General features: G+C 42.8%; 1 protein-coding gene across 2 annotated transcripts in view; it reads right to left on the reverse strand.

Moving 5' to 3' along the window:
* The window catches only part of TNR (tenascin R), a 429,220-nt gene that overhangs the window by 201,645 nt on the left and 203,207 nt on the right, over positions 1 to 24,368 (reverse strand). For both annotated transcript variants that reach the window (XM_055255687.2, XM_063625141.1), the window contains exon 2: positions 5,439 to 5,539. The gene's annotated coding sequence lies outside the window, so the exon portion shown is untranslated. The remainder of the gene's footprint in view (positions 1 to 5,438; positions 5,540 to 24,368) is intronic.

The raw sequence follows: 24,368 nt of genomic DNA on the forward strand, positions 1-24,368 counted from the left end.
AACACTTGTTTACTATTTCCCCCAAACCTGAAGAACTGCAAAGGTAGTGGGGCATTGTGGGATAACAAAAATAATGTGAAAAATAAAAATAAATTTATAAGCTTGTTTACACAATTATGCAAATGATGAGCACTTATACATGGCTGATTCCTCAATTATTCATGGTTTGAAGCCCTTGAAAATTCAATTCAACTAAATAACCTTTTCTTCGGCTCTTATTATGAGAAAGGTACTGTAATTTGAGGAAAGGGAGACAAAGATACAATTTGATAAGGAACATTAGAGAAATACACAAATGACTGCAATACAAGTTGAATAAGCACAGTAAGAAAAAGTACAATACATGCTCTGAGCGTTTAGTGCAGAAGAGATAACATCTGCTTGGGTGGATTCGTGGAGAATGGAGGAGATTACGTTAGAATCCCCTCTTCTCCATCCCTAGCACAGGTTATTTTGTTTGAGGTCCTTATCACCTCTCATCTGGACTATTAGAGCAACTTCCTATCTGATCGCCCCCTCTAATTGCTGTGTCCTGAGTGATCTTTCTAAAGGCAACCTGATTATGTCACTCCTGCCTTTAAACCCCCTATTGTTCCCATTGTCTGCAAGAAAGGGTTAAAGTTTCTCAGGATCTCCACTCAAAGTCTAAATGTCTGTCATTCTGTGAAGCTCAATACTCCTTGCCTCCCTGCCATGTACACAGTGCCTTCTACATGTCAGGCTGCTTGGGCCCCATGACCTCAATGACCTTGCCTATGCTGCTCCTCCTACTGGACTGGCCTCCCTCTTCTCTCTTTTTCTCGTTTCCCTTCGTGGGTCCCCCATTTGCTGGAGAACTCCTTTGACACTTTCCTTGCTGCCCCCTCCCCCAAGACAGGGCTGATGATTCTCACCCTGCCTCTCTATAGTGCATAGCCTCACCATCTCACTATCACACTGTAGTTAGGCGTGGGGGAGGCATGCCTTGCCTTCCTTGTAAGAGTGTGTCCTCCTTGTGTTCAGAGTCCAGACAGGGTGTGGCACCTAGTATATGCTACATGCATGTCTGCCGAATTATGTTGAATTTGTTGCATGGGTAGGTAGAATACACTGCTTTCCACAGGACTCAGGGATAAGTAAATGGCGAGAAGTGAATGTAGAATGTTCTTCCCTGGAATCCAGGACAAGAGAAACAGAGAGAGAATGAGGAAATCAAGGGAAAGCTTTTTGTTTGTTTGTTTTAATGGAGACCAAGTGTTGTTTACAAGCAGAAGAAGAAGAACTTATAGAGAGTGAGAGAAAATGCGAGTGAGGAAAGGAGAGCAATGGGTGGATCAGACTATAGAAGAGAAGAGTAAGGAAGAGACCAAGGACTCAGTGGAAGAGTTAGTTGTGGCCAGGAGGAACCCTTTCTCTCCAGAGACAGGACAAAAGCAAGTTGGGCAGGATGATTGCACAGAAGCATTCTGAGAAGGAGAGTGAAATTGAGCAAGCTCTTTATAGCTCCAGGCTTAGTGAAGGAGGAGATGAGTTTGCATGTAAACTGCCAGTTGATGCATCCAATGCCATTACATTTTGCACATGTAAACCACAAGATGTTGAGAGCAAACACAAGTACTAGGAAGGTACTTGGACAAGCAGTCGCCTGTTAGATAATATGGTCTTAATGAAACCTTTGTCACAATGGCACGGAATGCTTAATTTCCTGAGACATGGGTGGGCCAAGGCATGGAGGCTCTGCCAAGACCTCCTCTGATACTCCTCTTTCCCCTTCCATAGTGATATGGTTTGGCTGTGTCCCCACCCAAATCTCATCTTGAATTGCAGTTCCTATAATTCCCACATGTCATAGGAGGAACCTGGTGGGAGGTACTTGAATCATGTGGGCGGTTACCTCTATGCTGCTATTCTCATGATGGCGAGTGAGTTTTCCTGAGATCTGACAGTTTTATAAGGTGCTTTTCCCTTTTTGCTCGGCACTTCTCCTTCCTGCCATCATGTGAAGAAGGACGTGTTTGTTTCCCCTTCTGCCATGATCGTAAGTTTCCTGAGGCCTCCCCAACCATGCTGAACTGTGAGTCAATTAAACCTCTTTCCTTTATAAATTACCCAGTCCCAGGCAGTTCTTTACAGAAGTGTGAGAACAGACTAATACATATAGGGAACAGCCATTTGAGCTCTGACTGATCAGAGGTTTGGCATAGAGTCAAACACTGCAATTCTGGAGTTGTACTTTGCTCAGCCTCCTCAACCTGGTTTTATCACACAGCAAAGCAGACATTTACACTCTAACTGTAGTTTCTGATCAAAGCCACAGTTTAAATGGATTACAAGTAATTTCCTCCTGAAACTCCTCAAGAGTCCCTGAAGTCTGGGGTTAGTTTTGGACTGGCAGGGCCAGTGCAGGAAAAGTGGGTTTGCCCACAGCTATGCTCAAGCCCCAGGTCCCCTCCTTCACCTACCTGGCTCCTTGGAGTCCTTAACATCCCTCCAGGGAAATATGGTGGGCAGTCATTCCCCACCTGAGTGCTAATGCTCATGGGTTAAGCTCAAGGTTTAGCTTCTCTTGAAAGTCTGTAAGAGCAGCTACATTTGTTAAGCATTTCACAAAGAAGCTTAAATTCAGGGACACTTCTTTCATGACCACCCATATCCAGAAGGGCAAATTGTGTTTTTAGGAGTTTCAAGATTTAATTCTGGGGATAGCCAGGTGCCTAGTTTGGTTGGGGCAATATAGCAAGCAGATAACTCAGTTTATTTGTCCGTAAGAATATATTTACCTAACCATTGAACCATTTGTTTATGTCCGCTTTTGCTTGTTTTTTTAAATTCCCCTTTCCCATTTTGCTTCTATTTTTATAAAATCTGACAGAAGGGTATTAAGTTGAAAGGCTATATCTATTTGGCTTGATAAGTGTGTTTTTCCTTTTTGGGAGTGAACCCACCCATAAGAGTTACAGAGGGTGCTGAACATATTCATAAAGTGAAACATTCATATTTCTGACTATCTGACATTATTCTCAGCCAAAGTCAGGTACTAACAGCATTAATATCAAAGTAAATGGCTAAATAATAGTTGCTCAATAAAGGTTATTGTCTAGAACTGAAAGTTATCATAAGGTGTGAGGGTATAGAGTGAAGCTTTTCCATGGATTATCACAATTGAAAGCTAGAACTCTGTCCTGGGCCCCTTCCCCCAAATTACCATTTTTTGAAAATGCATGATCATGGAGACATATCTACACAGAGAATCACAGACCTTTAGAGATGAAGGGCACCTTATGGACGTACACAAACCCAGTTTTAGGCTGCAAAACGGGAGAAGGTAGTACAGTACTTCAAAACCTGTCTGCAGTACAGAACAGGCTTGAAGCTGGGAGCTCAACTCCCCAAATATCACATTTATCTCAATTTGGCAAGAAGCTGAAAACCTATCTGGGACCATTTAAATTCTAATGTTATTAAGGGCTCATCTAATCAGCTTTTAAAATAAGCTGCTTCGAATGCATGGGAAATGAAGGTGAGATAGAAACAGGCGAGCAAGGCAGTTCAGGCCAGCCTGTGAGCACCCGGGTTTGAATTGCCAAGGAGCCACGAGGGGACCTGGCTGCCTACCTATTTGGTAACTCCTGCAATTCCAGCACCAAGCCATGCTAGTGAGAAGTGATTTATTAGTGTGTGGGGGAGGTGACTAATCTGGTCAAGCTATGTTCTCCTGTGAGGTAGTTCAGACACATGTGACAGGCTTGGCTGGGAAGGATGGACTGCCCTCTGTGCCAAGAGGTGGCTTTGAGATTTAATCAGCAGGGTTTGTCAAATATTCTTTTATCCACACAACTACTTTCCCTGAGCAGAGTGCAGGTCAGTAAAAATGTCTTCATTGTAATACACTGCCAGTGTTGCTTTCGTGACAGGCACCCTTAGCTGCTGGTACACCCTGGTCCACCTTCCAGCTCTGCTTGGTTGCAGAGAACTTGATCTGAACCAGCTGGTATCCTAGAAGCAACAAATTAACCAAGTCTCCCTTAAGTGTGAATGGTTGATAGCCAGCGTGATGTGATGATGTCTCTTGTGAATTGGAATGTTCAAAGGTGTTTTAAATGGCATGGGGTACTTTGTAGTCAAGTACCCCCAAGGGAGGCAGGCTGCTACTGAGGGTGTTCTGGGCTGATTCAATAATGGGGCTTCAGAAAAGACTTGCCTTAAATCTGTAGAGTAGCATGGTGGATACTGAGACTGCAGTGAGTCTAAGGAAGAAAATGGGCTCCTGAACAAACTTTTCTCAACAAACTTAAGCAATTGTATAACAAATACAGAGAGAAGACTGGTGACTATATTATTGTTTTGCATAATAAAAAAGGGCCACACCTCACATATACACCATGGAATACTATGCAGCCATAAAAAATGATGAGTTCGTGTCCTTTGTAGGGACATGGATGAAACTGGAAAACATCATTCTCAGTAAACTATCGCAAGGACAAAAAACCAAACACCGCATGTTCTCACTCATAGGTGGGAATTGAACAATGAGAACTCATGGACACAGGAAGGGGAACATCACATTCCGGGGACTGTTGTGGGGTTGGGGGAGAGGGGAGGGACAGCATTAGGAGATATACCTAATGCTAAATGACGAGTTAATGGGTGCAGGAAATCAACGTGGCACATGGATACATATGTAACAAACCTGCACATTGTGCACATGTACCCTAAAACCTAAAGTATAATAAAAAAAAATAAATAAAAAAAAGGGCCACACCTCTTTGAAAAGTTCCCAGTTCAGTATATCAAGTTTGAGTGCCATGGAAAGTTATTAAAGGAGCAAAATATTCACTGTGCCTGCAAACTCTATGAATCCTAACAGCCTTCTCCTGTGGACCATTTTTAGAGGTTATTATTTCAACCTCAAAATTCTTTAGACATATATATGTGGTATGAAAAAGGAATTAGGAAAGCTTTTAAATTAAAGGAAATAAAACAACAGGTTTTTCCTCCAGCCATATAGTTACGGATAGAGATAAAGAGATGGATATTTTTTCATAATACTTTGTTAGGGGTTTTGGAACTCCAGAAATTTTAGAGTGAGACTGGTGAATAATTTAGCACTGATTCATGTGGGCCCAGTGCAGGCACGGGCAGGCTGGGAGTCAAGTCTAGCTTCTTGGAGGGACTGAGCACAGTAACACACTTTTATTACCAACCGCATCATGAAATGCATTCAGAAATATTTTATGAGAAGCCAAAGCCTTGGTACCCGGTTTCTCTAGCTTTTTCAGAGACTGCATGAAGCCCAGAGGAGCTAATGCTGTTGACCACCTCATTTCAAGGAGACTAGCCCCCAGGGTGTTGTTTCAGTTAAAAAGGGTCTCGGATCCCTGGGAATATGCAGTTACATATGAAAGCCTCAAACTGGCCATGGGAATGATGAATGATCAAATGTTCACAGGAAATGATACCTTTCGTGGTGGTGTCTTCGATGCTTTCTCTTTACTGCACGTTCTTTAATCCTAATTCCAAAAGAGACCTGCCCTCTATGCAGTTAAAACGATACAGCCACCTGAAACAGAAATATGGGAGGGAAGAAATATATTAATGGTTCCAAAATAAGAAACCCTGGTTTCCCTTTTTATTCTAAGTGCCACATCTACTTTAAAATAAATTTGTAGGTGTACTATGTGAATTTCCAAAGCAAACAAAATTGTTGCTTAGTCGTTTTTTCTCTCCAGAGACTTTCATTTATTTCATTGATTTTCTTTCATTCATTCTCATAGTTTTCAATAAAAAGGTAAATATTTGAGGTAAACAAATCTATAGAATGATTATAAATCCAGAAATGTGCTTTAGGTCTTTGAAAGTGACTGTAATAACATGCTTAGCTGATCTGATTATGACAAATGCTTGACACTCCCTCCAAAAGGCCTCCCATACAAACCTCTCCTCCCCAACCTGACCCCCTCTTATGTCCTTAATGTCCTTGGCACTCTAAGCATTCCTATGTCGTGAAAGTCTCCATGTACTATAAACCTCTTTATTTGTGCCATGCTCACTCTGGACTCCCAACGCTTCAGGGTCAGAGTCTTTGACTTTCTCACTGCTTTAGTTCCTGTCTCAAGCACAATGCCAGTGCATAAAAGTTCAACAAAGAAGGAATAAATGCATGCAAAACAAAGTAATTCTCCCAGGTTAGAACAACCTCCAGTAGAAGCAGTGGCATCAATTGTTAAGTGAGAGACTTCTGAGTAAGCAAATTTGTCAGCCTCTGTAATCAGGGGTCCTACGCAGATCTTGGACCAGGCCTCCTCTACACAATTTCCAAGGATGTGTCAACACAGTTGGTGGCTCGATAATTATGCCTTCAAGGACTTGCTTCTCACAAACCCTGCTAAGCCTTCTCGAAATGGGACACTGAGCCTCAGGGATATCATTTATAGGTGCCTCAAGAGGATGGATTTGCAAAAATCAGGTGACGTCTGAGAGAGGAAAAGCAAGCATTTGGCTGAGGTACAGGCTTGCTCATCTAAGACATTTGTGGATAAATTAACCTTCCCTGGAGGACCTCATGAAACCTCAGAATTGGAAGAAGTGTAAAGATTACTTAGTTCTGGAAGGGCAAACATTTTCCATCTTGAGTGAATACTCCAGTGCATCCACTGTGGCTGCCTGGAGAGTGGGGACAAGAATTCCGAGGTGGCATCACAGGGAAAGAACTGGTCATCAATGGGTTTGCCAGGGCCTGGGACTGGGAGGTGTTGCAGGTGATATAAATGTCAGGTATTTTTCTCTTCCAATTCTAATCTGGCTGCTCACCAAATGGAATAATTGCAGGTTCTTCAGACGGTGTAATTTAGATGGTAGCTGCCCACAAATTGCAGCCTATTTGGGGGGCAGATAGCACTGAGACTAGAAAATCTCTTCTTCCATGGAATTACAACTCCCCCTCCTGTTTGCTTCCACCCACTGACCTTTCTTTTCCTCATCCTCATCTGTGAGGTGCTAACCTCACTCTCAGAAAGCTGGTCCAGTATCTTTTGAACCAACTACATCAAAAGTCATGAAAAATATTACGAAAATCCCCTTCACTTGAGTTTATTAAAAACACTGAGTACTTTTGACATGCTATTTTATTGTTACCTATTTCTCCAACTAGATGTAGGCACAGTTATTCACTCATTCAACTAACATGTTTATTACATTTTAAAGTTCTTCATTTGATATTCCTAAAATTATAAAAGAGACACATGCTTATTATAATAAAAAAGTCAATATAAAAATGTATGCAGAAGACGCTAATCATTTCTCCCAATCTCGTTTCCTTAAGTAACATTTTAATACACTGGTAAGTATCCTTCCACACTGTCATAATTCCCAGGAAACAGCTTGAGACTGGATATGCACACAGAAGGCTTACTGAGACTTACTCCTGAGGGCTACGGCACCTGGGGGAAGTACAGGAAGTGGAACTGGCCAGATGGAACGTTGGAGTTGTCCTGCATTGTAAAAGGATCCAGGTCTTTGGGCCCCACACACACCCGCCTGTCTTTGGCTCTGGGCTGCCCCCAGGGAGAGGATGGGCAAAGAAGCTCTTTTTGGCTGGTGGTGATTCCTGAAAAGGGACTCAGCTGCGAGCTGTCAGCAGCCAACACTCCCAGCAGCTGCAGAATTGAGTGCCTCAGTTGGGTGGTGTCTCAAAGCACCCAAATATACACCCTCCCTTTTGCTCATTTAAACCTAATTATGCATATATAACAGATATATGGGATGTTTTTGTTTATAGTTTTTAACTGAAATACTCTGCAACTTGCTTTGACTTAACATATAAACATCATGATTTTTCCTCTAATTTATTTATGCATACATACACATACTTTCACAAGATTATACTATACATGCAGAATTTTTAGTGCACTCTCTTTTTTTTTTTCCTCCATTGCTTGCCTCTCTCTACCTCCTCTCCCTCCCTGCACCATCCACATTACCTCAGCCCCTGTATTGGCAGCATGGAGTACATCCTTTTAGACTTCCTTTCACGCTCGTTTAACCACATATATACATATGTGAATATGGATATGTGCACTTATTTGCTTTTTTAGTCATTGGCAGCAACCATTTACTGAGAGCCTTGTGAGTACCCGGGCCCATGCCAGGCACCGGGAATATGAAGAAGAGGATACAGCCACCACCTGCAAGGAGCTCCTGTCTCTGAGGGAGAGGGACATGGGAACTTGTCAGGGCAGGCACCTCCAAAGTGATTTAGAGGACTAGAACTAGAATGTGGGGCTTCTGTATTCCAGTCCTGTCCTCTTTTCCACTTAACCAGTTTTATTTATTTAAACAGGTTTCCAACTGTTGGCTGAGCAACTGCCAAACTGAAGTGGAGAGTGTGTGCCAATCTTCCTGAAGTCATTAACACACTTGCTCTGATAGAATGAAGCTCATCGTGAACCCCATATACTGGCCCTTGTGATATAACACGCATTACCTCACTAGTAGATCCACTTAATTTGATGAACAAGTCCTACAGCCCTAATGATATCACACAAAGGCCTTATCTTAAGATAGATTCATATAACTGGTGACAAGGCAAAGGATTATTATGACAGCCATTCTTGAAGCTGATGTGTCACAAGGTAGTCATATATTCCTGCAGCAGCAAGTTCTAGAGGCAAAACCATTAGCTGAGACAAACATGGGGTACAGGGCTCATGCTCCCAAATCCTTTTAGCTTACATAGTTTCAGAGGGACCTGAGGGAGAGGGGAAGTGGCACCCCAAGAGATATACACGAAAGTAAAGAGCATGCTGACCTGACTCTCCAGCAACTTCAGCAAATGGATGTGTTCTTTCTGTCCACGCTGCAACCTACTCATTTACCTGTATGTACCCTTTTCAGTGCCCGGCGTTATCTGGGGTCAACTTGCAACAGCTCATCTTTGGAAAAAATTTCCTATGAAATGTGCCTAGAAAATGTGCATTATACTTTCCTTCCTCATCAAGTGCTGACCCCTCTGTAACACAGGTGAGTCCAGCCATCAGAGGGGCTTGGCTTGGACTTTGTAGCATGGGCTCCCTGCCCCTGACTGCCTAGGCAAGAGCTGAGGATCTGGACAGTCCAAAAAGTGCAGCCCAAGAGACTATGTTGACCTCAATCACAGATTTTTCTCCAGGGTTTTGTGTTTTTGTCCTCTTTGGCTTAAGTGAGTCATGGACTTTAGAAGAAAGACACCTGCTGGGCCAGGTGAGATCCAACAATCAAAAAAACTGCAGAGGTTTCAGACTTCACAGTAACAGTTCTTTTTGACATCCAGTATAAACCTTGTTGCTTGAAAGGTTTTGGTTGATGTACTGCAAATTGCTGGAGATGTTCCAGTAATGGCTATTTGATCCCAAGGATGCTGATCAGCTATAGACAAAATTGCCCAATACCCCAAAGTATGGTCAATTCATTTTGTTCTCAATTCTCACAGCAGTTGGTTGCTGAACAATGGATCAGATTGTGAACAACCTTCAAATTGTTCTTAGCCATCTTAATGTGAAAATGGGAAATTTAGGCAACTGTTGGTGATCTGACCCATATTCTGCTTATAAACTCACAAGGCTTCCTACCAGGAGGGATCTTGAATGGCTGTTATTTCAGACTCCTACTTCCAGGCATACAAATTTGAATGTTTCTTAAAGGATTTCTCTGACCCACTGGTATTGGCAAGGCTTTGCAATTCAGCAGAGTGTAAGAAGTTCATGAATTCTCCATTTATTTACTGATGCATAACAAATTACCCTAAAACTCAGTGGTTGAAAATAATAAACATTTATTATCTCATAATTTCTGTGGGTCAGGAATTCAGAAGCAGTTTATCTGAGTGGGCTCAGGGTCTCTCATGAGGTTTCAGTCAAGATGTTGAAGGCTGTAGTCTTCAACCTGGTAGGAATAGAGGATCTGCTTCCAAGATGGCTCGTTTGTGTGATATTGGTCATTGCAGGAGGCCTCAGCTTCTCCCCATGTGGGCTTCTACAAGGGTGCTTGAGTGTCCTTACAACATGGTGGCTAGCTTCCCTGAGAGTGAACAATCTGAGAAAGTGAAAGGTGGAAGCCACAGTGTCTTATAAGACTAAGCTCACCATCATTTCTGCAAGATTCTATTGGTACATAGGTTAGCCCCATTTAATGAAGGAAAAAGCTGCATAAGGGTATGAATGCCATAAAGCAAGGATCAACTGGGGGTCATCTTGAAGCCTAGCTGCCACAAATGCTTTGCGCTTTTGCTTTGTCAATAATGGTAAAGACAAGGAAAAAGACATTTCTCTTTCTTGTATCTACCTGGAATTACAAATGAAAAGTGTTAAGAAGACATTTATGCAGCCAAAAAACACATGAAGAAATGCTCATCATCACTGGCCATCAGAGAAATGCAAATCAAAACCACGGTGAGATACCATCTCACACCAGTTAGAATGGCCATCATTAAAAAATCAGGAAACAACAGGTGCTGGAGAGGACGTGGAGAAATAGGAACACTTTTTTTTTTTTGAGACCGAGTCTCGCTCTGTCGCCCAGGCTGGAGTGCAGTGGCGCAATCTCGGCTCACTGCAAGCTCCGTCTCCCGGGTTCACGCCATTCTCCTGCCTCAGCCTCTCCGAGTAGCTGGGACTACAGGCGCCCGCCACCACGCGCGGCTAATTTTTTGTATTTTTAGTAGAGACGGGGTTTCACCGTGGTCTCGATCTCCTGACCTCGTGATCCGCCCACCTCGGCCTCCCAAAGTGCTGGGATTACAAGCATGAGCCACCACGCCCGGCCAGAAATAGGAACACTTTTACACTGTTGGTGGGACTGTAAACTAGTTCAACCATTGTGGAAGTCAGTGTGGCGATTCCTCAGGGATCTAGAACTAGAAATACCATTTGACCCAGCCATCCCATTACTGGGTATATACCCAAAGGACTATAAATCATGCTGCTATAAAGACACATGCACACGTATGTTTATTGCGGTACTATTCACAATAGCAAAGAGTTGGAACCAACCCAAATGTCCAACAACGATAGACTGGATTAAGAAAATGTGGCACATATACACCATGGAATACTATGCAGCCATAAAAAATGATGAGTTCATGTCCTTTGTAGGGACATGGGTGAAACTGGAAACCATCATTCTCAGTAAACTATCGCAAGGACAAAAAACCAAACACCACATGTTCTCACTCATAGGTGGGAATTGAACAATGAGAACTCATGGACACAGGAAGGGGAACATCACACTCCGGGGACTGTTGTGGGGTTGGGGGAGGGGGGAGGGACAGCATTAGGAGATATACCTAATGCTAAATGACGAGTTAATGGGTGCAGGAAATCAACATGGCACATGGATACATATGTAACAAACCTGCACATTGTGCACATGTACCCTAAAACGTAAAATATAATTAAAAAAGAAAAAAAAAAAAGAAAAGTGATACATTTGGCTCAAATCCTAGCTCCTACCAGCCACAGACTTGGAAAGGAATTTACTGAATCCCTCTAAGCACTTATTCTCTAATCTGTAAGATGGGAATAATAATACTTCTTTACAGGGTTGCTGTGAGAATTTACTTAGGTAATATATGTAAAAGTCTTAGCTCAGTGTGCAGCAGAAGGAAGGAACTCGAAACTTGTTAGTTCCTTTTCCTTCTCCCACATTCTTTCCTCTCAGGGTCATGATGTAACAACTGAATGCTGTAGTTAAATGGCTGGTCCTGAAAGTCAGCCTTCCTCCCCACTCACCCGACACCACCCTGTTTTGTAAATCCAGGGAAGGGCTCCGCCTTGGCTATTTAGGTTTCTCGTTTCCTGAGGAAGATTTGCTGAGGCTTAATAAAGTCAGGATGTGTGAGAGATGCTGAAGTTCTTTCATATCTTAATTAGCAGTTAATTAAGTGGAGGTGCTGGTGTCTGGAATATCTGACAGACAGATTCCATAATTATCTTTTATTATTATTACTAATGGAAAATATGATCAGGGAGTTCAAGTTTTCCCAGAATCTCAGGTTTAATTGAATGACCCAGTGGAGGATCAAAATGAACAGGCTGCCCTTTCCACATTGTTTTATTAAAAATATTTTGAAATTGAGTGGTGCCGTGCACACAGGAGCTTTGTTGTTGATCTTTAACTAGGCATAAAGGAAGCTTGGTGTGCTACTGCGGGGTTGCAGGGTCCCTCCAGGAAAGCACACAGTCACATTTTGATGACTGTACCAGCAGCATTTTATTAACAACCTGCTCCTCTTCCCAGGGAAGGTCTTGGTTTGGAGGTCAGAAGACATTGCTTTAAGGTCTGAACTGGAGAAGAGAAGAGAGGCGCTTTTTAAATGTTGCCGTAGTGATATTGGCCTCAGTCTTTTAGAATTTTCATACAGGAGGTGCAGCAAATCCCTAACTTGATGTTGGTGGCTCAACAACCTCATGCTCACACAAGAGCAGTGGACCATCCTGGCTGAGGCTGGCCATGCCTGGAGGACTCACAGGGTTGGGTGTCCTGAGGGATGTTTAGGAAAGCAAGCTGGGGCCTGCCTCCCTTGTATCCTGAATTCACATGGGGTGGACTCTCCACAGAAGTTGTTTAACAGTGACTAGACAAGCCATTCTAAGCCTTCAGTCTTCTAGAGTTTCCTTGGGACAGATGAACATGTCAGACTACCTTCTCACCTCGGAGAGAGCTGCACAGTGTCACTATTCTCACACAGTTGTGTGTTTGTGCAGATTGTATCACACCTCCTAGATTTAATGCTACCTCATTCTCATGATTTCTGAATGGATTATTTGGATAAGTCCTCGCCCACTGCCCAAGTGCATCAGGGCTCTGACCCAGGTTTCTGGCAGGTTCTAAGTGGTGGTGTCAGTTGGTATCCTTTATCTAGTGAGCAATTTCCATTATTCATAATTCAGGATTCAGACAAGATCATTCATCAGGTCTAACAAGAGATTTGAGATCTGTGGAACAGCTGGTACTAGAGGGGCTGCAGGATTCTGGCTTGGCTTCTGGGCTGCTAAGGTAAAGATTGGCTTGCCCTGCCTATAGTGGCTGATATGATTTGGCTCTGTGTCCCCACCCAAATCTCACCATGCATTGTAAGAATCCCCACATGTCAAGGACGCGACCAGGTGGAGATAATTGAATCATGGGGGTGGTTTCCTCTATGCTGCTGTTCTCATGATAGTGAGTGAGTTCTCAGGAGATCTGATGGTTTTATAAGTGGCTTTTCCCCCTTTGCTTGATACTTTTCTCTCTTGCCACCATGTGAAGAAGGACATGTTTCCTTCTCCTTCCACCATGATTGTAAGTTTCCTGAGGCCTCCCCAGGTCTGTGGAACTGTGGGACAATTAAACCTCTTTCCTTTTAAATTACCCAGTCTTAGGTATTTCTTCATAGCAAAGTGAGAATGGGCTAATACAGGGGCCATGCTGAGAAGGGCAGAAGCCCTTTTCCAGAAAGGCGGCTGCATGTAGTTTCTGGCCTATATTTGTGGTGCCTAGTGTTGGCCCTTTGCTGAAGTCCCTGATCAGCATTCCCTTTTCCTCAATGTCCCTCCAAGTGAAGAAGTTACAATCTAATAATCCTACCTGCAGCAGATTCAGTGCATGAAAAATAAATTAGCAATGAGCTCCACGTCTCAACAGTTAAACTACTATACCAAATGTTAACAGTGGCTCTCTCTGGATGGTGTTTTTAAATCTTTGTCTTTTTCTGCTTAATCTGTATTTCTTATTTGTTTATTATTTATTTATTCATTTATTTGTTGTTGTTGTTGTTGTTGTTTTGAGATGGAGTCTCACTCTGTTGCCCAGGCTGGAGTGCAGTGGCATGATCTCGGCTCACTGCAAGCTCTGCCTCCCAGGTTCACGCCATTCTCCTGCCTCAGCCTCTCAAGTAGCTGGGACTACAGGCACTCGCCAACACACCCGGCTAATTTTTTTTTTTTTTTGTATTTTTAGTGGAGACGGGGTCTCACTGTGTTAGCTGTATTTCTTAACTTTGGTATTATGTTTATATTTGGCTTTAGTAATGAGAAAATAAATAATATTTTAAAATTTTAGAAAGGATGGAATTTAGAAAGCATTATTTTATCAAGCTTTACAGCAATGGTTCTTATCCTGGAGTTCAGAGGGTGCATGAACTTATACGGAAACAACTGCATCTTTAATTTCACCAACCTCTAGCTAAAATTTAGCAGCTCCTCTAATTTTAAATGTAGGCAACAAGTCACAGTATTATCAGCAGAAACTATAATTTTGTCACCAATAGAAATCACAGATATTTTTATATCTCATTACAGTTGTTGCAGATATGTTGAAATATTGTTTAAGCTTATTACTAACTTCAGAATCACAGTAGTTATCAGACCTGCCAGCAGATCTTGTTATTTACTGTGTTAATAAAGAAACACATATATTACTATACCACAAATCTGTTTTTTTAATATTTTGATAGCAATATTTCAATAAAAAATGCAGTTTCCTTTGTAATCTTATATATTTTATTTTATACATTTATACAATTATTTTGAGAAGGATACGTATGCTTCACTAGGCTGGTTGAATTTTTTCAACCATGCCTTTTTTATGGCATGATCCATTTTTTTTTATGGACCATGCCATTAAAAAGGGTCAGAACCCTGGCCTTGGAAGAAATGACTGGCATCTGTGGACACTGCCATGGCTAGGGCCTGGGTGTCCTGGGCACTGACTTGCAGAATCCTCACCAAGAGTTAAGAAGGAAAGTTCCGTCATTATCCCCATTTTACAGTCAGGAAACTGAGACACAAAGTGATTGTGTAACTTGCTCAAGGTCACTGAACTTCCAAGTGGCAGAGCTGAAATGAGAGCTCAGGCAGACAGGATCCAGATGGCCTCCTTTGTCCTTCCTTCTGTTAGCACCACAGATGAGTCAATGTTTAATGTACTTCTTCATGTGTTTGTGTGAGGCCGGGTTACCCACTGATGCCCGGAAGTTTGAGGGTGGTATTTTTGACCTTCGCAGCTAGAATACAAATAACTCAAGGGCAGCAAAGATTGGACTGAGGTTTTTGGTCATCTCTTCCAGGTACCAAAGGAAGTGGAATTAAGGAATTCTATTTCTCTGAGCACTAGGATAATTAGCAAATATTATAGAAATTCAGTCATTGAAGGCATCCACTAACCCCCAATTCATGTTTGGGCCTCGTATTGAGAATGTCCTTCGTGGCCAAGTGGGCCCATTCTTCTTGGGATGAGCCTTCCTTCAAGCCGGGAGTGCTCCCTAGCCTCCTGTCTCTTTCCCACTCTACCTTCCATTCCCACTTTTTTGCCCACAGCCTCTCTGCATCTAAAGGAAGCAGGAAGTTCTGGTGGCCAAAGCTTGACAGAGACAAATGCTTCATTACCAGGAGGCCTCGGTGCACAATGGTTAAGTGATCACCAAACCTGTAATGCCACATTGGAAGGGCACCCCTTGGAGAGCACTTAACGGGCCCTAATTGCATTTGCTAGCCATAAATCACCAGGGTAATTTCCTATCTTAAGACATGTGCTCTCCTCAGTGAAAGAGCCAAAAATGAGGCCAAAAAGGAAAGAGAAAACTTCAGAATGAAGGAGAGTTCTGGTCCTCTCTTCACTTGATATAAAGCCCCTCCTTGCCGAGGTGTGGACCTGGGGAATATTTCTTCTCTCCTTTAAATGGCTTTTGTAGGGCAGGTAATTGCTTACTTAGTGCTTGGCTGGAAAAGCTGTGACCTTCAGGAGCACAGCCTGAGTATATTTTTTCCTAATGGTGGCTCTCAGGCCATCCTCCAAGGTAGCCAGTTCCCACCAAAGGATCTGACTTGAGGGACTGACCTGACTGGCCCAGGAATCTCTGTCATCTCAGAACAAGTTCAGTTTTAATTTGCTTGATATCGTCATCTCCCCTGGATCTGCATTTAAGAGGGGATGAGTTGCTAGAATGATAAAAGCTTTACTTTCCAGGCATTTGATGAAAGACTCTGGGTTAGGTTGGGCTGTGAGCCAAAACCCTTCTGTATCCCCTCAGTCAACATGAGAGCAGAGAACAGAGGACTCTCCAAGCAGATGGCACAGATAGTACCTAAGTCCCTCTCCCTCGTGAGGGGCCAAGCCAGGCATCTGTGTGAACCAGGGCCTGCTTCTGGGACTGTGAACTGGTTGGGTAATGGTGCAGAACTGGTGGTGGGGGGCGGTTCCAGTCAAACAGGAAGTGGATCCTACTAAGAGTAAAGTGCAAATCCAGTGGAGACTTGATTGCCATTTTGAGTGGGATAATTCTCTTTTGGGTGAAACTCTCCAAGGTCACAATGTGGAGAAGTAGAATATTTAAGAAACCTGAGCAAGGGCAAAATACGGGAGGTAAGCTGGAGCTTAGGGGCTTAGTGCATATAGGAGCAGGCCAAGATGTTGGAAACCAGGCCAGAACAAGGCACAAGGGGTCCACTGGGCCATGACCATGGCTGGGGTGTTCACAGTTGCTCTGTGCAGATGACAACCTGTGGAAAATGGGAAGGGGAGGTACAAGATCAAAGCAGAGAGTGACCAGCTACAGTGTGACTACAAGGCCACTGTCTTTTGGGCTACAATGGTTTGAGTAGAGTCTCAACTTAGCAGAACCTGTGTTCAGGTCAGAAAGTTTCCTGACAAAAAAAAGGTTGAAGATATTTTCCTTACAGTTCATTTCCAAATATGGAAGTATAAGAGATTAATACAACGTGGAGGAGTGTTGATTGTGGGTTAATACAGAGTAGGCCCTGGAAAATGAAAATATATTTTCTTTAGTCAGCAACTGGGTCTTCGAAAATTAAAATTCTATCTAAAACCTTGACTCCTTGGGGTCCTGGTATGATCCAAGGTTTTTGTGTAGGCTTATGTTTTAGAGTGCACTATTACCATGTGGGGTGAGTTGATTCCTCTTTGGATGAGACTGTCCAGGGTGCTGGAGGTGGACTTCCATCTCTGGCCTCCATCCATGCTGTGTTGGTATGCCTTCTGACAGCATTTTGACTACCAACAATACCCCTCCACATACACACTTCCAAATATTCCCAGGGTGGGAGGGAGGAGGCAGTCAAGACAGACTCTGGCTAATCCAGCTACTTTCTTGGCATACAGGAAGGTTGCTGATGTCCCAGATGTTGGGATTATGCTCAAGAACTTGAGGCAGAGACTTGACAGCTTCCTCAGACCCTGAGATCTCAACCTAGTCAGAGCTGGCCAATTCCCAAGTGGTGGATTTTCAGGACAAGGCCATCCTCATGGGGGAAGAGAAAACCATGCTTTCAACAGTTTCACCCTCTTACATTTATGTTTGAACTGATATTGTGAGATCCTTGAAGACACACATAGTTACTTTTTCATTCTGGTCTCCCCAGTCAGTGAGGGCCTGATGAATATGAAAATATAGCCTTGAAAAACACCAGAGGCATGCTCCCAAATAAAATTACACTCAGCTTTTCACAGTGCAGTCAACTGTTTACACAGTTCCCCAGGAAAAGAAAAAAGAAACAAACAATAAATTACTGATCACTTATTATCAGCAAGAGCTAAAAATTGCTGGAGGTAAAGACAATAATAGGAAATGGCTACTGCTCTTGAGAAAGAAGCTCACAGCCCATGAAGAAGACACAGTCATGTACACCTGGAGACATGTCCACATGGTTTTGCATCAATGGTTTAATGGAGGTGTAAACAAACTTCCTGGAAACCTATGTGTGGAATCTGGGAAGGCTCCCATTCCCAGGGGAGAGGAATCAGATGAAGACGGAAGTGTCAAGGTTCAGAAATGGGAAAGAGTATCTCAGGCAGAGAAAAACAGTTGTGCCGAGACCTGCTGGCTCTGGAAGGTCTCTTGACCTAGGATCCATATCCTCAGGATGAAGTTGAAGGGAAACACAGACCTCTCTGATCTGCCTCATCGACTTTCTGAAGAAACCACATAGTTCCTTCCAGGAATGTGCCAGAATCAAGAAGGCATATCCTGAGGCCAGGCTGTTGCTCATGCAGTGTGATTGGAAGGTCTTCTCAAAACCCTCCAAATCTCTGTTTCTAAAACTCACACAACTACCATTAGGTTTATACCTTTATGTTATGATTTGCCTTTCCCAGAGATATTTGCATTTTAAACCAAATCATAAGTAGCTCACACTATAGCATAAACTAGTCTCATCAGTTATTGGTTTGAGACACCCAGACAGAAGAGGGACTTAAGGACTGCCATGGAAGACATCAAAAAGAGAGAGGAAAAATGGTAAGACCACCAAGAATAGAGATAAAGAAGACAAGTTGAATCTCCCTCACACTTTCTGTGCTTTTCCAGAAAGGATGGCAAAAGAGGCACTGCCTAACAAATCAGTCTCAGATGTAGAGTGGGGAGGGAACTGGCACTGTTTTGGTTTTCTGTTTTTGCTTTTGTAGTCAAATCACATTATTGCCATGGCAATTCCCTCATCAACTAGTCCTTCCTCTGATCCCGCTAACAAGTGTCATCCTGATAACAGAGGCTCCATGTGACCCTGCATTCAGAAGCTGTGGAAGAAATCTCAGGCAGAGATTCGCCTTTCCCTGCAGCTGAGCACCACTGATCACACTCCCAGAGAATCCTTCAGCTCCAGGGTTTGACTCAAATCTTTGAATGGTGATGCCAGACTCCCAGGAGGGCCAGATTTATCAGAACCTGGGGATGGTGAGAAGGGAAAGGTTTTCATTTCCTTTCATTGGTCAGGATCGCTGTAAGAATTACACAGTGATGTAATTCTTATGGCTAAGGAAAGGGCCTAGCTCTCAGCTCTGTTGCTGTGACAGCCCAGTCTCACCTACAGATAGCCCTGGCCTACAGCTAGATGGTTTGGTTTCTTTGGGAGCAGAGAAGTACCCCAGCTCATCTTTGAAAGAGTACCGCCAGACACTTGTCTTCGGCACTTTTTTTCCTTTACCATCCTTTCTGCCCCACCCAGCATTCACTTCAAATCCATCCACTCTCCCCTTCCCCAGAGCTAGCCACTTCTCTCAGCCCTTGTTATCTCCAGCCTAGTTCACCACCTCTACCTCCTTTCTCCTCACTGGGTTTCCTACTTCCACTCTCAGCCCACTTCCAATCCATTCTCCATGCTACTCCCAGAGGATTTTTTCTAAAGTAAATCCATGGAAGTTATTTCTTCTTAAACCTCTCAAGGTTTAAGGTGTGCCCAAGGCCCGTTACAACCTGACCCCACTTATTTCCCCAACCTCCTTTCTTAATGCCCACCCTCCCCTGCCTCCTCTCTGTACTCTAACCATGCTCCGCTGCATACATATTCCCTATCCCCAGGCTCGCTCACCTGGACATTTGCATCTGTTGTTTCATCTGCATAGAAATGCCAGCCTGGTTACTATTTATTCTTCAGAATTCACCTCCTCCTGGAAGACTTCCTGACATTCCAGGGATGGGTTAGATTCCATTCCCTCCACCTCCCCTCCTTGTACCATAAACTCTCGCAATAACCTTTTCCAAGTTGTGTTGTGGTTGCCATGTATAAATCAGCATATCCTCAGCACCCAGCTTTAGCTTGGCCTGCAGGAGAGGGTCAATAAGTATCAAACTAAAGCAGGAAGGCTTAGGGCTCCCCATCCAGCTCCCTGCCCCTGTGGCTTGGAAAACTCAATTCGCTCGGTAAAGGGAAAATGTTCACATTAAATACTGCTGTATGCTGCTAGAAACTGTGTGCAGAGGGAAAACAAACAAGTCATTAAGTAATGGCAGGCAAGTATTTCACTAAGAGTCCTATCCAAATAAAATAACAGGAAAAGTGCCTTTCAGTACTGATTAACCACAGCTGAGAATTAAAGATCATTTGTAACAAATCATTATAGTCAACTGATTAAAAATGAATGAGTTTGTACAGAGAACCATTACTGAATCTGGGGCTGAAAAAAAAAGACAGTTAAAGCATATTAACATGAAACTCCCAACCTATGTATACGTTGCTGCATGAGGTTGATTTACCATTTACACCAAGGGGGATGCCAGGTGTGGAGAAAAGCATGCATTTGAGTTGGAGTTTTGCTTAGGGTTCAACCCCACCCCTGACTCTATGAAACTGGTAAAGTCTCTCTAAGCTTCCATTTTTTGCTACTGAAAAAATGGGGTTAATATCACCACCAATGTTAGTTTGAACCATATGAAATTGCCAACGTTTGACCACATTTGGCCTACAGAGATGGCAAGTTCATATGGTTTAAGCTTAAACTTACCAAACAAAGCTGTTACGGGGATCAAAATGAGATAATGTAAACCAGAAGAGGCTCTACAAATGCAAACCATCAGAGGAACCTCCTGGCACTAGGGTAAGACTGACAACTGACAGCAGTATGGTGCTCAGCTTGGCATGCCACTGGGTTTGGGGCAAATCTGGGAACTATGAACCTTCCTCATTTGCATTAATTGTTAGGTTGAAGGAAGGGAAAAGAGAAAGACCAAAAGAAATAAAAGAATTCTTCCAACTCCAATGCAGGCCCTGCCTCTCTCAGCCCCGTCTCTCCTCAAAAATACTATACCCCTCCTCTCTGGTATTTTATTTGTAAGTGTAAGCTTTATTTAGTGTAAATCCACAGGAAATTTGGAAGGGGGGTGCTGCATGCTTGGATGCACTTAGCCCACCTCGGGCTCCTGTGGCCAGTCCCCATGTCTTATCACGCACCTGCCCTAGCTATGAGGAAACCTTCTAATCTGAGTGACTGGCATACAATGAGTCCTGTATAAGTGTTTAGTTAAATAAATGAATGAACAAATGAATGAGTTCTCCAACACTGCTTATCCTGTTGCTTGTTCTTTTGCCATCTGACAGAGCCCTAATAGAGGATAAAGGCATTTCCCACCCACACCTCCAAGCAATGGAATTAACGTAATCACTCTACATCTCCTGATTCGATGCAAACATTGACAAGTAATTTTTTCATAATTAAAAATGCTTCTGATGAGACAACTTATTCTCACTAAAACAACTTCTACATGGCATTGGTCCAAACTCTTTACTTATCAAATAATCATATGTATTAATCATACATACACACACACACATATAATTTTTTAAACTCTCTTTTTTCAACTAAAACTTATTCCACTAAATTCTTTCCAATGCTTTTGCCCACATGCAGGGTCCCTTCTCTTCACCCTTGCTAACTCATTTTCCTGAAGCATTGATATATTTCTAGTTTGACCTTCTGCATGTAGCTACTGCTTGGAACTGTGAGGCAGAGCTCAGGGCCAGATTCATGGGCATGAAACTCAACCATGCAATCACAGTGCTCAGAAGGGCCTTGTGCTTGGTTTACTGCTTTGCTGTTGCCATTTTGAAATTATAAATAATGTTTGAACAAACGGCCCCAAATTGTCATTTTGCACCGGGCCCTGCAAAGTTAGTAGCTGGTTCTGACAGCTACTAGAGGAGAGGAAACAGTGAGAAAAAACAAAATGGGACAGAAAGAGTAATAGGGTAGTCCAGTTTAGAGAACTCCCAGGGGGGAGCAGAAAAGAGTGACTCAGCTGGCCTGTGGGGGGTCATTCAGGAAAGCTAGAGAGCAGAGAATGCAGCTGCAGAGGAGCCATTTAATGGGAGAGACAGGTTCTAGAAAAGTGAGATTTGCTAAGGAATCCTATGAAGCTAGCACTGTCAGATTCAGGCTGTCAGGGCTTCAGAGAGAATACTTTTAATATGAAGACAAGAAGTTAGTCCTCCAACATAGGAAGGGGACCTAGAGCCAGAGAGCAGCCAGAGCCAGAGAGCAGCCAGAGAGCAAAACTGACAAGTAGAAAAACCTGACCATTGAGCTAATGGAACACAAACTGGAGTACATCATTCACTTATTTATCCCTTCCTTCAATATACATATATTGAGTATCTAATGTGTATGTACTGTGTTAGCTCCTGGGCAATTTCAAAGATGATAATGATTCAGTTCCTATTCTGGGAAACTCATAATTTATATAAGAAGAGAAAGACATGTGAGCAATAACATCATGTGATTAATGTTATTACAAAGGTTAATGTTAACTATTGTGAAGTAGGGGCAAGGGCAATGGGCAAGTTTGGGGTAAATTTTATGAAAGATGCCCAGACTATACTCTGGTTTCTCTTCAGATCATATTAATCTTTCACCTTTTACTGAAAGGTGCCCAGACTAGGTCTTGAAGGATCAACAAGAAGTCACAGAGAAAAAAAAAGAGCATTTGGGCAGAGGTAATAGTGTGAGTAAATACACAGAAATGAGAATCAGCATGGGGCATTTAGCTACCACTAAGAAGTCCAAAACAGCCGGGGCAGAGGGTGCAAGACAGACAGCAGCGGGAATGGGTGTGCAAAGACAAGCAAGGTTTGGTTATGAAAAACCTTGAATGCCACAACATGGAGCCTGAATTTTACCTCAGGTATGTGGGAGAGGCTTTGAAGGTCTTAAGCAAAGAAGAGGCAAGATCAGATTTTGGGGGAGATGGGAGATATTGTTTGCTGCAATGCAGAAATATTCTCTAGGGAAGAGTGACTGAAGCATGCAGGCCAGTTAGAGAATAACTGATGGCTAGAGAAATGCAAATCAAAACCACAGTGAGATACCATCTCACACCAGTTAGAATGGCCATCAATAAAAAGTCAGGAAACAACAGGTGCTGCAGAGGATGTGGAGAAATAGGAACACTTTTACACTGTTGGTGGGACTGTAAACTAGTTCAACCATTGTGGAAGTCAGTGTGGCGATTCCTCAGGGATCTAGAACTAGAAATACCATTTGACCCAGCCATCCCATTACTGGGTGTATACCCAAAGGACTATAAATCATGCTGCTATAAAGACACATGCACATGTATGTTTATTGTGACACTATTCACAATAGTAAAGAATTGGAACCAACCCAAATGTCCAACAACGATAGACTGGATTAAGAAAATGTGGCACATATACACCATGGAATACTATGCAGCCATAAAAAATGATGAGTTCATATCCTTTGTAGGGACATGGATGAAACTGGAAAACATCATTCTCAGTAAACTATCGCAAGGACAAAAAACCAAACACCGCATGTTCTCACTCATAGGTGGGAATTGAACAATGAGAACTCATGGACACAGGAAGGGGAACATCACACTCCGGGGACTGTTGTGGGGTGGGGGGAGGGGGAGGGACAGCATTAGGAGATATACCTAATGCTAAATAACGAGTTAATGGGTGCAGCAAAACAACATGGCACATGGATACATATGTAACAAACCTGCACATTGTGCACATGTACACTAAAACCTAAAGTATAATAATAAAAAAATTAAAAAAGAAAAAGAGAATAACTGATGGCTAAAATTCAAGCAAAGGAGAGTGAGAGCCCAAATTCACACAATAGCAGAGTAAGTAAAGAGTAGGGAAGAGAGGAGAGATTTCTTTTAAAGGTAGAATGAATTATAGTTGACTCACTGGATGGGGGCAGGGAGGAACAATTAAGCCTTCTCAGGTTTCTGATTTAAACATTTGGGTTAAATACATTATTAACCATGAAGGAGAATAAGGGAATAGGAAGATAAGAAAATGAGTTGAATTTTGGACGTGCTAAATTCAAGGACACTGCTAAATATGTTCAGTGAGAGTCTGTGCTAGAGATTTGGAAGTCATAAGAACATAGGTATGTTGGTGCTAATTGGTGTTAAGGGCATTGGATATGAGTACTCAAAGGACAGATGCAAAGCAAGAAGCTCTTGAGAATACTGATATTTAGGAAGTGGGTTCAACGTGACAACCTGGTGAAGGAAGTGATCAAGTAGCTATTGGAAAGGTAGAAGGAGAACCAGTGTGGTATTATTTTTTCCCTATTATTGGCTGTTTTTCTTGGGAGATGACTTTATGTCCCTGCTTGTTGCAAGTCTTTTGATGTCAGGCTTGGGCCACGTGGCTGGCTTTGGCCAATAGAATCTGAGCAAAGGTGATATACACTATACCCAAGCAGAAGTTTTAGGAATCTCTCCGTATGGGTCGGTGTTAGCCCTTTTTTTCTGCCATAAGATCACCTATTCCTTCATCCTGGATCCCTAAATGCAGATGGTATATGTGGAGCACAGCTATATCTAACCCTCAGCTGATGTAAAATTTGAGCGTAAAGGAAAACCTTCATTGCTGTAAGCCACTGAGATTTGGGGATTATTACTTGAATGTAATCTAACAAAAGCTGACTGCTACAACCAAAAAAGAATAATGTCTCAGAAAAGAAAACATTTTGAGAACAAGTGAGTGGTCAACAGGGTCGAAAGTGACAGAGAGGTAATTAGGTGTCTCAATAGGTAGGTTAATGGTGATCTTGGTGGGAACAGTTTTAGTGGTGTGGCAAAAGCTGAAGCCAGGTTGCTATGGATTGAG

Source organism: Symphalangus syndactylus, chromosome 12 (assembly GCF_028878055.3).
Source record: "Symphalangus syndactylus isolate Jambi chromosome 12, NHGRI_mSymSyn1-v2.1_pri, whole genome shotgun sequence".
Classification (NCBI taxonomy): domain Eukaryota; kingdom Metazoa; phylum Chordata; class Mammalia; order Primates; family Hylobatidae; genus Symphalangus; species Symphalangus syndactylus.